General features: G+C 34.8%; 1 protein-coding gene and 1 long non-coding RNA gene across 2 annotated transcripts in view; one reads left to right on the plus strand and one right to left on the minus strand.

Annotated features, from left to right (window-relative positions):
- The window catches only part of LOC106803129 (ankyrin repeat and sterile alpha motif domain-containing protein 1B), a 762921-nt gene that overhangs the window by 423343 nt on the left and 323958 nt on the right, over positions 1-15620 (plus strand). The window lies entirely within an intron of this gene.
- Positions 8238-15620, minus strand: part of LOC147913751 (uncharacterized) — a 91912-nt gene continuing 84529 nt past the window's right edge. Inside the window, exon 3 of the long non-coding RNA XR_015556379.1 lies at positions 8238-8277. This is a non-coding gene — a long non-coding RNA (uncharacterized LOC147913751). The remainder of the gene's footprint in view (positions 8278-15620) is intronic.

Below are 15620 nucleotides of genomic sequence, written 5' to 3' on the forward strand. Positions count from 1 at the left end.
GCTAATTAAAAATTAATAATATAGTTGAAATGATCATTTCACTCTTAAAACTGGTGATGAGCCTTGAAAATAAAAGCATAAATGCAACCCTTATTCATGAATTTACATTTCTTTGCCAGGGCATTAACAGGTGTGTTCAGACTATTGTGAAAGGAATGATATAGAATAAAAGAGAGATAAATACAGAACTTTCATCTCATTCACTGCAGATAGATACTGTTTAGAGAAAGCAAGTTAGGTTACTTCCCCTTTGCCTCATGCATGCCTCTATCTAGTCTACTTTTCATAACTCTACTTATAAATGGAGAATATTCATTGTAACCAAGGAGTCCTTGCTTTTAGTATAAAGTAGGGCTAATTATACATTGCATGTCTTTCTGATTAGTCTGTTAATTACTTGGAAGCTACAGACTTGCTGTGCTTTGTTGGGTTTGATTTTATTCAGCATATTTATTAACTCACTAAGTCACAGCTGTTATTTCTGCATCCTGTGTTTGATCTTTTTACCTTTGCTTCTTTGGGCTCTTTCATGTCTTAAAATTCACCAGATTGTGAAGCATTCTATTTTCAATTCACAGAAACTGAAATATTTATATGCTACTGGTTTCTCTTTGTTGCTCTCCAGTATATTAACACACAAAGCTGAGTTTCCCTATTTAGATGAATTCACAAGGCTAGGTTCATTTACTTATACTTGAAAATAAAATTATTTTTAAACTTGAAAAAGTACTTGAAAATACTTGGAAAAAATATTACATTTGAATAAAATTTTAGGTAAGTCTACTGACATACCAGTTTTCTGCTAAGTAATTATATGCTTTTTGCAATGGCTTTTGTTTTTTTAATGTTTTCCTAGTGAAGTATCTTTTTTCCCCCTAATTGAAGAATAAAATACAATTTGATGAATTTTGGCTGTTGTATATGTAGGTGCAACCACCACTCAAAGCAAGATATAGAACATTGGTATCACCCCAGAAAGTTACCTCATGCCCCTTTCTAATTAATTGCCCCCATTCCTGCCTCAGAGGCAACTTCTTTCTGATTTTTATCACCATAGATTAGGATCACCTATTCTTGGACACTGAATCCTACGGTGTGTGTGTATGTTTTGTGTATGTCAGTATCTGGTTTCTTTCATTCAACGTAATGTTTTTGGGATTCACTCATGTTGTTCCTTTCTTTGCTGAGTAGTATTCTGTTAGATTAATATAGTACAACTTGGTTTTCCATTCTTCTGTTGATTGATACCTGTGTTTTTTCCTGTTGTTTGCTATTATGAATGAATATGCTGTGAATACTCATGTTCAAGTCTTTTTATAGATATATGTTTTCATATAGATAGCAAAGAGTGGAATTAGATGGGGTAGATAAGTAGCTAACTTTAAAAGAAACTTCCCAAGAGTTTTCCCAAGTACTTGGTTTATTTTATAATCCCCAACAGAAATGTGTAAGAATTTCAGTTTCTCCACATTCTAACAAACATTTGGCATATTAGACTTTTTAATTTTTTTATTTTAGCCATTCTTATGGGTGTGAAAAGATTCTCATTATGGTTTTAATTTGCATTTTCCTGGTGACTAATGATGTTGAGCACCTTTTCCTATGGTTATTTCCCATTCTTATATCTTCTTTTGAGAAGTGCCTATTTCAAATCTTTTTAATGGAGTTGTTCAACATTCTAATTATTGATTTGTAGTAATTCTTTATCAGTTCTCTTGTAATTCCAAAAGATATGGGTCCTTCATCAGGTTTATGTACTGCAAATATTTTTCCCCAGTCTGTGATTTGTTTAAATATTTTTTAATAGTACCTTTTGATAAACAGAATGTTTGAATTTTGGTGAGATCCAATTTGTCAATGTTTTCTTTCATGGTTAATGATTTTCGTGTCTTGTCCAGGTTGTGAATATATGCTCCTATGTTTTTTTGTAGAAGCTTTCTGCTTCTGGCTTTTTTATGTTTAGTTCTATGATCCATCTCAAATTGTTTTTATATTGTGTGAAGTAGGAGTCAAGATTCATTTTTTTCCTACATGGAAAAAGACTTTCCACATTGAGTTGACTTAATGCTTTAGTATTGTTTATTATTTTCACTTTCCAATTGTTTGTTGTTGATATATAGAAATGCAGTTGAGTTTTATATTATCCTTGTATCCTGCCACCTGGATAATTTCATTTAAAAGTTATGGTAGTTGTAAAAAAAAAATAAGTTTCTTAGGGTTCTCTCCTACCATCTGAGAATAATGATAGTATTACTTCATCACTTTTTTACTTCTTTGCTTTCTAATTTTTATACTTTTTATTTCTTTTTCTTACTGCTGTGACTGCAGGGCAATGGTGCATGGAGGTGGTGAAACCAAAAATGCTTGTCTTAGTCTCTATCTTTGAGGGAAAGCTTTCAGTATTTTAATATTAAGTATAATATAAACTGTAAGTTTTTATATGTACCTTTCTAATCCTAGTTTGCTGAGAGTTTTTAGCACAAAAGGGTGTTGAAGTTTTTCAGTTTTTTTTCTGTATATATTTAGATGATCATATGATTTTTTTTCCTCCTTTGTTCTGTTGATGTGATAAATTATATTATTTTATTTTTTAATGTTAATCCAACTTTGCATTTCTGGGATAAATACCACTTTGTTATGATGTTTTATCCCTTTTGTATAGTAATTGATGTAAGAGACGCTTTGGATAAAGCATTAGTGCATGGAGAGATGGATTAGATCTAAGGGAGTCAAAGATGAGTAATGATTTGAGCCTGGTTGGCTGGGATTTTGGAATGATATTAATAGATATAGGAGCAACTTGAGCAGAAGTTCATTTTGATGAGGGAGAGGGTGGCATGATAAATTTGGTTTTTTAAACTTATTGAGTGTGAGGCATGATATTCAAGTTGGAAATATGGAGCTTTAGTGAGAAAGGTAGGAGCTTAAGGTAAAGTTTTTAGAGTCATTTATAGAATTTGATAGTGAAAGGAGATAGTACGAAAGATAGAATGCTGGGAAATGTTTACGCTTAAGGAATATAACTTTTTGGGCACATAGTGTAGTCTACTTTTCATGCTTTTTTGGGAATGGATATTATTATCTTTATTATAGATGAGGAAATTGAGAACCTGGAAGTTTAAGTAACTTCTTCACATATACTTCAGAAATAAGGCCTTAGCAAAGGAGAGAGAGAAGGAGCATTGAGAGATATAAAAGAAGGAAGACAAAACATTACCATGAATATAAAAGGAGAAAAGAAAATTGAAGAAGAGATTAGTCAACATTGTCAAAACTTGTTGGAAGGTGGGGAAAAAGGGAAATCAAGAAGTCACTTTATTTGGTGATTATGAGGGCCAAGACCTTAAAGAAAATGCAATTTCCTTCAAGTGGAGAAGGTAGAAGTTTAAGATGCAAAGAGTTGAAGAGTTGGAGAAAAGCAATGCACTGATTGTAGATTAATCTTTTGAATAATTTGGTGGCAAAATGAAAGTATGACAGCTTGTTGAAGGAAGGGCAGAGCTGAGGAAACAGTTTTTCTTTTATTTCAAGATGCAGGAAATTAAACTTTGTTGTAGACAATGGGAAAGAGGAGACGAAAAGTTGGTTGGAGAGACATGAGTGATGGGGACAGAAAGGTTAAATTTTATAATAGGAGGAGTGACTAAATCTAATTAGCTTCAAAGTTCAAACAGTCTGGCATGACTGGTTGCAAGAGACACTTTGGATAAAGCATTAGTTGTTAAAACACTAGATTCTTGGGCTATGCCTTTCTAGTGGTTTTAGCTGGATGGGTTTTTCCACTCCTTTCTTTCGTTTCATGTCACAAATCAAGTCTAAAATAACAGGAGAGGGCTTTTGAGAAGTGACCCAAGGTGCAGGCAGAAAAAGAGACCATTTTAACACAATATCACAGAGAAATCATTCAAGTGGGTACTTAATATTGAACATTATAATAATATATTTTAATGAACATAGATGGATGCTAACAGGAAGTCAACCTGGAAAATTTGGAAGTTATGATCCACGTTGAAGTGCTCCTGGTACCATCCAGATCCCACCACATACTTTAAATCACATCTTAAGTAGAATTCAACAGAATGAAATAACTTCAGGCCACACTCTTTTGCAGCTAAGGAGGGACCCTATCAAAAAGAAGCAAGAAGCCATAAAACTAAAGAAAAGAAAGAAAAGTCAAGGGCCCAGTTGTCTCAAGAGACTAAGGGAGATGATTTGAAGAAAGATGAGCTGCTCCTGAACTCTTACCCATGATGGACTCTATTTAGATCAGGTGACAACTCAACCTGAAGGAAATAGATATTTTGGATATTCTTCTTGACTTTTTGTGTGCTTAATAATAAAGTAATTTAATAATAAACTGTACTATCTCTCTCTTCTATTATTAAGGATTTAGAACTGGGGTTACATAAAATTCTTGCCAAATCTAGAATAACATTTTACTGGGCACTGTGGGGTTATAGAATACATATGCTAGATTTTAAAATTAGAAATGAGAGTGGGTATGTAAAAAGCAGAGGCATATAACTCAGAAAGTGTACAAAATATTGTATTGGGTTGCCGCAAAAAAATAGATAAGTAATAAAAAGACCTCCAAAGAGAAAATCTTTTAAAAATATTTTTATTATTGAGTATTGAGCCATTTATTTCTATTATTGAGCATGTGTTTTATTTATTTCTGATAAAAACCTGACAGGGTAGGTATTTTTTCTTTATTTTACTGATCGGACCTGAGACTTAGAGAGGTTAAATAATTTTCCCAGTGTTACACAGCCATTGACTGGAAGAACTCTGGTTTCCTAACTCTGGTCAATGTTAATTAGCTCATTAGGGAGAAAATAATCAAGATGGAATATTGGTATTCCAGAGGGATGATGACATTTGAGAGGAGAATATGGATTGGAAAAAGGAAGAAGAGCAGAAACATAGATGGCAACAGTTTATAGCCTAAAGGAGGGAAGCAAAGAAGACTATATTCAATAATTTGGAGTCTTGCAATCAAACCTAAGTGAGAGGAGAAGGCTAAAAACAGAAAGAAAATAAAATAGAAAACAATCTTAGGTGAGACAAAGAACAATTTTGAAAGTAAAAAAATTGAGAGAGAAGTAAATTGCCCCACTAATCAACCAGAAGTCCGCAATAAACTAGAATTTCCTGGGAAGCTTTTTGAAAATGCCTGGGCCCTATCCCAGACCAATTAAATCAGTATCTCTAAAGGCAAATGTTTTTGAGCTGGTATTCTTGGACAGGCTATAGACGGTCTATGAAACTCATGGAATTATATGCAAAATTTTGTTTGTAGATGCCTTTTTATAGGAATTAAATTCTAATCATGCTTCTGTCACATACCCTCTGTGTAACCATTCTGCTCCTCAATTTGTCAGCAAAGTAAGTACGGTATTTGCTTTGCCTGCTTCTCAGGGACCTAGTAAAACTCAAATCAGATAAAATGTGCTATTGTGCTGTGTAAATTGTAAAACCCTATAGCAGCCCAACTTGTTATTATAGTGGTGATTAAATCATGTTTGCCCTCATTTGAAATATGACCTTTGAAAGACATCCTCTCACTCTTGCTGTCTCATCCACAAGTGGCTCTGATGATAGCGACTTTGGCTTTTAGGAAATGTATTTGGGAGCCTTTTTAAGTTCCCTAAATCATCTGAATCTACCTAGGATGATGCTGGCTAAATATGGGGTGATCCCACCTCCAGCATTTCATTTCTTAGAGGTGTCTGTATAAGAGAGCTACAAGATGTAAAAGAAATCAATGAAGATAAATGGCACAATATTGGGTCAGACTGACCCAATGCAGGAAGGGAAAAACCAGAATCCAAAAAGCATCCACTTATGAATTGCATCTTCATTAATGACTAAAATCACCATCCTTCTATATAAAGGTCAAGCCAAATCATATGCCAGTAGAATATTATTCATCCTCGTTTCTCTTCTTTTGATGAAATCCTGGCTGAATTTATCCACCAGGACAATGGGAGATTATTTGTTACGGATACTTTCTACACGTAAAAAAAATTTTTCATCTCCTTTTCTAAGCAATTCTCTGAATTTTGTGCCTACATTGCCATTGACAGCAGCAGACCTTATTAAAATGGTGTTTTTCTTTTGTGTTATTCAGGTTTTTTTCTTTCACATACATGAAAATCTCAGTGGATGCCATTCTTTAGCAACTTCCCTAAACAGCAGGTTCATATCCAGCCAGCTACTCTAAATCTCAGTTGAATGTCTAACAAGCATCTTAAACTTAACATGTGTAGCACTAAACTTTGTATTTCAGTTTATGGCAGCTCAGGCTAAAAGACTTGACCCCACCCTTGATTCTTTTCTTTCTCTCTTACCCCTATATCCAATCCATCAGAAAACCTTCTAGGCCAGCAATTCTCAAAGTGTGGTTCAGGACCCTTTGGCAGTCTTGAAGACCCTTTCAAATGTCTGTGAGGTCAAAACTGTTTTCATAATAATACAAAGACATTTTGGCTTTTTCATTCTTATTTGTACATGAGTGCTTGATGGAGTTTTCCATCATTGCACTGTGATGTGCAGTGACATCATAGCTCTGGTGGCTAGTGAAATGTGCACTTGTGTATTGTGAAATGTGCACTTGTGTATTCTTATGTTTTAAAAGTATCTCAGTTTTAATCTTTAATGTATTAAATATTTACAGATATGACCCTCACAAACAAAAACTCTGTAGCGTTCTCAATAATGTTTAAGGGTGTAAAAGGGTCCTGAGATCAAAAAGTTTAAAAATTGTTCCTCTAGCTTTCCTTTCAAAATATATTTTGAATCAGGATGCTCTTACCATCTCTTCTCTGTCACTCTTGTATAAGCCATTAACATCTCTTGCCTGGATTTTGACTGTTGTGCCCTTATCATCCTTTTGCAAATCTGCAGATAGTCTTATATAAGTCAGATCATGTTATTAATCTGCTTAGCTTTCCAATGTCTTCCCATCTCACTCAGAGTAAAGGCACACAACATGCTATATAATTTGACTCTCCCTCTTTAACCTCTTAATCTATCTCCTATCATTCTCTACCAAGCTCATTTTACTCCAGCCATGCCATCTTCCCTGTATTACCTCAGATAAGCCAAACAGTTCCTGCCTTAGGTTTTTTGTACTTGTCATTGACTTGGCTGGAATGCCCTTCTCCCAGAGACTTACATGGCTCATTATCTTTCTTCCTTCGGGTCATTATTCAGATGCCACCTTATGAGAAAGGCCTTTTCTGACTGCTGAATATAAAGTAGCCACCAACCACTTCACTTTCTATCTCCTTTATGCTATTTTTTCTTTACATAATTTTTCATTCCTGAATTAGCATTTATATGTTGATTTGTTCCGTGTCTTTCTTCCCATGGAAATTGTTTCTTCCATGGAACTTGAATGGATGTTCCATGAGAATGAAACTGTGTTGTATTATGATGATTATTATGAAATGCTCAGTCCCAGCTCCTAGAACAGCACCTGGTACATGGTGCTCAATAAGTATTATTTGAATTAATTAACTGAATATGGTTGGGAAAAGGGCAGGAAGGAGGTACTCAAACTGAGCTTTATATTTGAATAGGAATTAGCTAAATGAAGTGGTAGATGTACAGTCTGCGGAGCAGGATAGGATGAACAAGGCATTTACGGTTCTTTGACTTAATGTTATGCCAAATTAAACGTAGGATATTTTAATAAATCAAGAAGTCCCAACCAGATAGTCCACCCTCTTCCTCTCAATCATAATGTCCTAATCTCTATGGAGTACTCATTCTGAGTAATGTTCTTGGGGAAAAAAATGGTTTCCATGATCAAATATACTGGGAAAATATAGAGTTAAACACTTTTCTTCACTGAAGGATTTTTCATAGTCTTTCCCCACTACCACTTCTGGAAACCTATTAATATTTTTCACAACAAGTGATCCACAAAGCAGAATTTGGAAAACATGATCTACATCATTTGATATGCTTCTTTATAACTGACCCTAGCAATTCCATTCTGTTTGATTTTTCCACTCATTTTACACAAATTCACACTGTTTGTGTGCTTTTGTGTGCAGGGAGCATGCTGACTCAGCAATAAATATGTGTCATTCATTTAATATGTTGCAGAGTGGTATTTATACATTGTCTACTTAATTCTCTGAACAACCATGTGGGGTAATACTGCCATTATGATTTCTATTTTATGTATGAAGAAAAGTAAATAAGTATACTGTATATTGTACCATGTTGAAAAACAAGTTTTAAATCAGTGGTGTTAAATACCTGAAACTGAAAAACAAGTAATTAGAAGGATCTATATTTTTAATTATAATACAGTATTGTTTTAGCATCATTCTATTTTACATTGATTGAATTCAATTCAATAAGTTTGTTTCAAGCCTTATATTAGGCACTATGAGGAATAAAAAAGTTTACATAACTGTTTGGGTTTAGGAGACAAATTAACTATGCTGCTTTCTTTCTCTCCCAGATTCAGAACCAATTGAGAGATGGGGTATAGGAGTTAGATAAATTAAAATCAAATGTCATAATTTTTTGTTATTACTGATAGAACTGATTGGACAATGTGATTCTAGATATGTGGCCAAATGTGTTTGCTCCAACTTTGCCCCTGAGTTAGACACATATCCCAACCCATCAATGGCATAGCTAGACAATCTACAGGGTGATTTGACTACAGAAGAGCAGAAAATGTATACATTATGCTGACATGTTGGCTCCGAAGAGGAGAAACCCAGAAGAGGTAGAAGTGAGCATGCTTAGTTCTTTTCCCAAAGTCATTTTACAGCTGAGTAACTCTAACTCCTTAGGAGAGAAATGAGTGAAGGGTGGGAGTATAGGCCAAGAATGTTACTCTAATGGAATTCTCCTTCTCGTGGAAATATAAGACCACAGAATACAAGTTCAGCTTAATAACAAGATAATAAGATATACTTCATTTGGTCAAGTAGCCTAGAGTGTTTGGATAATAAGACTCACTGCACTTACTTGCCAGACATCATCTTACTTACTCCAAAAATCTGCTCTTCCTTCCTTATATCAATTAATGGTACCACTATCTACTCAGTTTCCCAAACCAGAAATTTAAGTTGCCCTAGACTCCTTCCTTTCATTCTTTCCCTAAATCTAATTAGCCACTAAACCATGTCAATTCTATTTCCTAAATATCTCCCAAAGCTTTCCTCTTTTCTCTGTTCCTGTTTCATCTCTGTTCCCACTTAATTCACCTTTTCTTGGTCTGATTATTGAAATAGCTCCCATAATGGCTCTCTTGCTGTCCTTCTCATCTCCTTCTAATTTATCTTCTACATTTCCCACAGAATAATCTTCAGGTATTATTATTATTATTATTTATTTTGAAACAATCAAAAAGTTACAGCAAAGTTAGAAATACAGTATAAAGATCTTTTTTTCCTAGAACTATTTGTAAGTTGATGACCTGATGCCCCATCAGCCCCAAATACTTTAGCATGTTACTTTTTTACTTTACAAGTAATTTACTTTACAAGTAAAATACTTTACAAGTATTTTACAAAATACTTGCTTGTTATTTTTTTACAAGCAGGGATATTTATCCATAACCAGAAAACAACCATGAAAATCAGATCATTAACTTTGATATATTACTACCATTTAATTCTAAAACCTCATTCAAATTTCATCACTTGTCCTAAGAATACCTTTTGTGGTAAAAAGATCCAGTCCAGAATCATACATTGTGTCTAGTTGTCGTTTCTCTTTGAATCACCTTTCGTCTGGAACAATTCCTCAGTCATTGTCTGGACCATTAAAACCATGACTCATCTGAAGATAACAGGTCAGTTATTTTATAGAATGTCTCTCAATTTGCGTTTGTCTAATATTTCCTCATAATTAGATTCAGGCTATTCATCTTTGTCTAAAAGATCCAGAAGTGACTCTGCATTTCTTGTGGGTTTTTTTATTGCATCCTACCAGGTGGTGCATGATTTTGATTTGTCTTATTCCTGATGATGTTCGCTTTGATCACTTGATTAAGCTAGTTTCTCCCAGGCTTCTCCACTGTCAAGTTACTCTTTCCCTTCTGTAATTTATAAGCCTTTTGGGGGAAGTACTTTGAAACTGTATTAAGATCTTGTTTCTCATAAAGCATTCAATTTTTTCACTTATTTATATGTTTGTTTAGACCCATGTTTTACTATTTTATTCAGTGAGTTATACTCCGTTAGTATCTTTATTTGTTTTCATACTTAAATTATTCCTGATTTTGCCAAAGAGAGCCTTCCTGTGTCCTTTTGATATATCTCTCTCATTCTTTGAGCACTTCCTTGCTTTCTGGAACAAGATATTTTAGGCATATCTCATGTATACTTTTCCAGTCCCAGATGTGGAATCATCCATTTCTCCAGGAAGCTCTATTTCCTTTTAGTGGAAAATGGTAATTAGATGCCAAGATTTAGGCACTATTATATTTAGTGCTATTGGGATCACTGTTCCAAGGCCCTCTCAGTGGTCAGAGCTAGGGAATATTTATATGATGTACGCACAGTATGTATATGTATGTATGTGTGCGAGAATGGGTGTATAAATAGAAGTATATATATGCACTCACATCCGTATTTCTGTGTCCATTTCTACATATATTGGAAACCATGAGTTCATAGTGATAATGTGATTTCAATGTAAACACCACAGAATTTATTTCCATATTTGTAATTTATTCTCTGACAGAAACCTAGCTTACATTATCTTTAATGTATTTAGTTATTTCACCTGGCCCTGACACCCATTTAGGGCCATTCCTATATGTGGACACCCACCTCACCCCATTTATGCTCTGCCTCCCCATGCCAGCCCACCTTTCTGCGGACGCTATCTTCACCCTGCTCAGGGTATGACATGCACCATGCAGTCTACTCTCCTCCTTCCTTCTGTGTGCTCTGTCTCCCCACATCAGGCTGACTCTTGGTGGATCCTCTCCTTACCCTGACAGTGCTTTGACTCTCCACTCCAGCTGCCTTTCACATGTGGACACCCTCCAAACACTGCAAGGTGTGTGACACCCATGCCAGGCCTCTCCTCTGTGGGGATACCCTCCTCACCTTGCTTGGGTTCAATTCCCCAATGCCAGACTTTTCCCCCCTGGACGGAGAGTGATCTTACAGTGTCAACCAGATTATATTATTCACCTTTATAAAATCCTTCCAAGCTTCTTATTACCTTCATGATAACATCCAAACTCCTCAGTATGGCATAAAAGTCCATTTATGTTCTGGCACTGGACTCCTCCTTATGACCACCATCCTCAATATGCAATCATATTAACCTCTTGCAACTTTCCAAAGGGAATTTGTTTTCTTACACTTTCTGATAATATCTAGAATGCATTGTCCTCTTTCTCTTCCTGGTTAGTTTCTATTCTTCCTTTAGGATAGGATCCCAGCATCACCTAGCATAACCCTCTCTCACTCCATCTCCAGTGAGATGCCCTTATCCATTCATCCATTTCATTCATATTTGTTGAGTTTGTTCTATATACCAGGCTTCATGCTAGGTAAAGGAAATATAATAGTGAGTAAGACAAAAAGATCCCTGCCCTCAAAGAACTTATATTCCAGAGGAGGTAGATATACAATGACCAAGTAAACAATAAATAATATAATTTCAGATTGTGATAAACCATTCAAAGAGTCAGAGGGAGAATGTTCCAGGATAAGGATATAGAAATACAAAGGCCCTGATGATGAGAAGAACTTGTAATAGAAGAACAGACAAAAGGCATGTGTATTAGGGGAATATGCTTTGAGATGAGGCTGGAGAAGATGGGAAAGCAAATAGGTCTTTGTAAGAATTGTAGATTTTACTCCAAGTGTGACTAGAGGCCATTGAAGGGCTTTAGCAAGGATGTGACTTGATTTGATTTACATTTTTAAAAGATCACTCTTGCTAGAGAATACCTTTTGGAGAGCAAGTGGAAGCAGGGGAAACAGTGAGGAGGTGTTGTAGTTGTCCAGGAGAGAGGGTGCAATTGCTTGGATCAGGGTGGTGTCATGGAAGTATAGAGAAGTAGATGGTTTTAAGATACATTTTCAAAGCAGAATCCATAATAGTTACTGTCGAGTTGAATTCAGGGGATATAGGATATGAATGAAACATATCTCAATTGATGGCTTGAGCCGCTGTGAAAATTGTGCTGCCATTTACTGAAGTGGTGAGATATAGGTGAAAATCCAGGGTTTTTTGTGTGCTTGTTTTGTTTTGGTGTTGCTGGCATTGGGGAGCAAGGGTCAAAGGACTGTTTTGGCTACATAAAGTTTGAGATACCTTCTAGATGTCAAGTAGATAGTTAGGTGGAAGGGTTTCTAGGTCTTCCACCATGCTCCTTAAGCATTATGTATGTACTTCCATATTATTTTTATATAAGTATTATGAGTCTATTTATTCATCAAAAAAGATGGGAAAATTTTATGGAAAACATATTAATTGTATTACTATTTATAAAAGCAGAAATTGCAAATGATCTCCCACTAGTCTGTGAAATTTCTCTTCTTTGATTCTTGGTGTTCCAAAAAGAACATGGCAATAACTATTTGCTAAGTGGACATAGGGATAACTGATGTAATTTGACAGGACTTCTTAGGACAGTTGTTTGAGATAGCCAGCCATAAATACTAAACTGAACTGAGTCAAGTACTAAACCATATTGCTATTTTAATTAAGATTATTACTCTCTCTAATGTTTCTTGAATATCAGAAAAAAACACTCTAAAACTATCTTGCATCTTCCAATGGATTCCATAAGAAATGCAACAAAGATATCAACACAAATGGGTATCTACATAATAATTGCAATTATACTTGAATTAAGATGATCATCAGTTAGTGAAAACATATGAGAGAAATGATTATTTTAAATAAGTTAAATTATACAAGCAAACTTTAGGCAATGTACTCTAAGAAAATATTGACAGTGATTAATAATAACTTTAAAAGAGATTTTTTTTTATCTTCTCATCTTTATACTTCCTCTTTCTCCTTTCTGTCAGAACAGTTACAAATGATTAGCTCAGCAGTCATTTCTCTATTAACTAACAAAATGTTTGAAATGATAGAGACACTGGCTGTCAATATTTGAAACTTTATGTTGGAGACACTAGCATTTACTTAACATAAAAGCTGTGAAAGTATTCCCAAAGGAAAAGATAAATAGCCTTGACTACATAAAAATTAAAAGCTACACTGCATCAAAAAATCCCAATTAAAATAGAGCTAGAGATATTTGTAATAAATATAAACAGTCAAACTCTTAGTACTCTAATATGCAAAGCACTTTTATAAGACCATAAAGAAGACTAATACTTCCATGGAAAAAAAAAAGAAAAGAATATGAATAGATGATTCAAGAAAGAAAGAGATGAATTTCTAATAAACAAAAGAAGAAATGTTTAACACTCCTGCATATCAAAGAAATTCAAAATAAAATTATAACATTTTAGCTTAAGAAAAGTGGTTAAAACTTTTTTTTTAATGAAAATCCTTATGGTAATTGTATGGTAAAGGCATGGTGGTATAGGCATTCTCATAGACCTGTGGTGGAAATGTTTCTATAAATCTTGGTAATGTGAATCAAGAGCCATAAAAAAATATTTATACTATTTTTAGTCTAGCAATTTCTCATTCATACCAATGAAATGCTCAGAAAGAGGAAAAAAACTGTAAAATGTATTCTTTGCAGCGTTATTTTTTTGATTCTCCCTTTTGTTTTTTTATTGTGGTAACATTGGTTTATAACATTATATAAATTTCAGGTGTACATCATTATATTTCAATTTCTGTGTAGATTACATCATGTTCACTACTCAAAGACTAATTACAATCCATCACCACACACATGTGCCTAATCATCCCTTTCGCCCCCCCTCCCTCCCCCCTTCCCCTCTGGTAACCACCAGTCCAATTGCTGTCTCTATGTATTGTTTGTTGTTGTTTTTATCTTCTACTTATGAGTGAGATCGTACAGTATTTGACTTTCTCCCTCTGACTTATTTCGCTTAGCATAATACCCTCAAGGTCCATCCATGTTGTCACAAGTGGCCGGATTTCATTGTTTGTTATGGCTGAGTAGTATTCCATTGTGTATGTATACCACAGCTTCTTTATCCATTCGTCCCTTGATGGGCACTTTGGTTGCTTCCAAGTCTTGGCTATTGTGAATAACGCTGCAATAAACACAGGGGTGCATGTATCTTTACACATTTGTGTTTTCATGTTCTTTGGATAAATACCCAGCAGTGGAATAGCTGGATCATATGGTAGTTCTATCCTTAATTTTTTGAGGAATCTCCATACTGCTTTCCATAGTGGCTGCACGAGTTTGCACTCCCACCAGCACTGTGTGCGAGTTTCTTTCTCTCCACATCCTCTCCAGCACTTGTTTCCTGTGTTGTTAATTATAGCCATTCTGACAGGCGTGAGGTGATATCTTATTGTAGTTTTGATTTGCATTTCCCTGATAGTTAATGATGTTGAACATCTTTTCATATGCTTGTTGTCCATCTGTATATTTTCTTTGGAGAAATGTCTGTTCAGATCTTTTGCCCATTTTTTAATTGGGTTGTTAGTTTTTTTGTTGTAGAGATGTATGAGTTCTTTGTATAGTTAGAATTTTAACTCCTTATCAGATATGTAGTTTGCAAATATCTTCTCCCAATTGTTAGGTTGTCGTTTCGTTTTGTTGATGGTTTCCTTTGCTGTGCAGAAGCTTTTTAGTTTGATGTAGTCCCATTTGTTTATTTTTCCTATTATTTCCCTTGCCCAGGTGGACATGGTGCTTGACAATACGTTGCTAAGACCCATGTCGAAGAGCGTACTGTCTATGTTTTCTTCTAGCAGTTTCATGTTTTCAGGCCTTACATTCAAGTCTTTAATCCACTTTGAGTTAATTTTTGTGTGTGGTGTAAGATAATGGTCTACTTTCATTCCTTTCCACGTGGCTGTCCAGTTTTCCCAAGACCGTTTATTGAAGAGACTTTCCTTTCTCCATTGTATGTTCTTGGCTCCCTTGTCAAAAATTAGCTGTCCATAGATGTGTGGGTTTATTTCTTGGCTCTTGATCTGTTCCATTGATCTGTGTGTCTGTTTTTGTGCCAGTAACATGCTGTTTTGGTTACTATAGCTTTGTAGCATATTTTAAAATCAGGGAGTGTGACACCTTCAGCTTTGTTCTTTTTTCTCAGGATTCCATTGGCTATGCAGGGTATTTTGTTGTTCCATATAAATTTTAGGATCCTTTGTTCTGTTTCTGTGAAAGATGTTCTTGAGACTTTGATAGGGATTGCATTGAATCTGTAGATTGCTTTAGGAAGTATGGACATCTTAACTATGTTAATTCTTCCAATCCAAGAGCGTGGAATATCTTTCCATTTCTTTGTGTTTCCTTCAATTTCTTTCAGCAATGTTTTATAGTTTTCAGTGTACAGATCTTTCACCTCTTTGGTTAAGTTTATTCCTAGGTATTTTATTCTTTATGTTGCAATTGTAAATGGGATTGTATTCTTAATTTCTCTTACTGCTACTTTGTTGTTAGTGTGTAGAAGCACAACTGATTTTTGTATGTTAATTTTGGATCCTGC

Source organism: Ceratotherium simum, chromosome 25 (assembly GCF_057802395.1).
Source record: "Ceratotherium simum simum isolate JZ-2026a chromosome 25, ASM5780239v1, whole genome shotgun sequence".
Taxonomy (NCBI): Eukaryota; Metazoa; Chordata; class Mammalia; order Perissodactyla; family Rhinocerotidae; genus Ceratotherium; species Ceratotherium simum.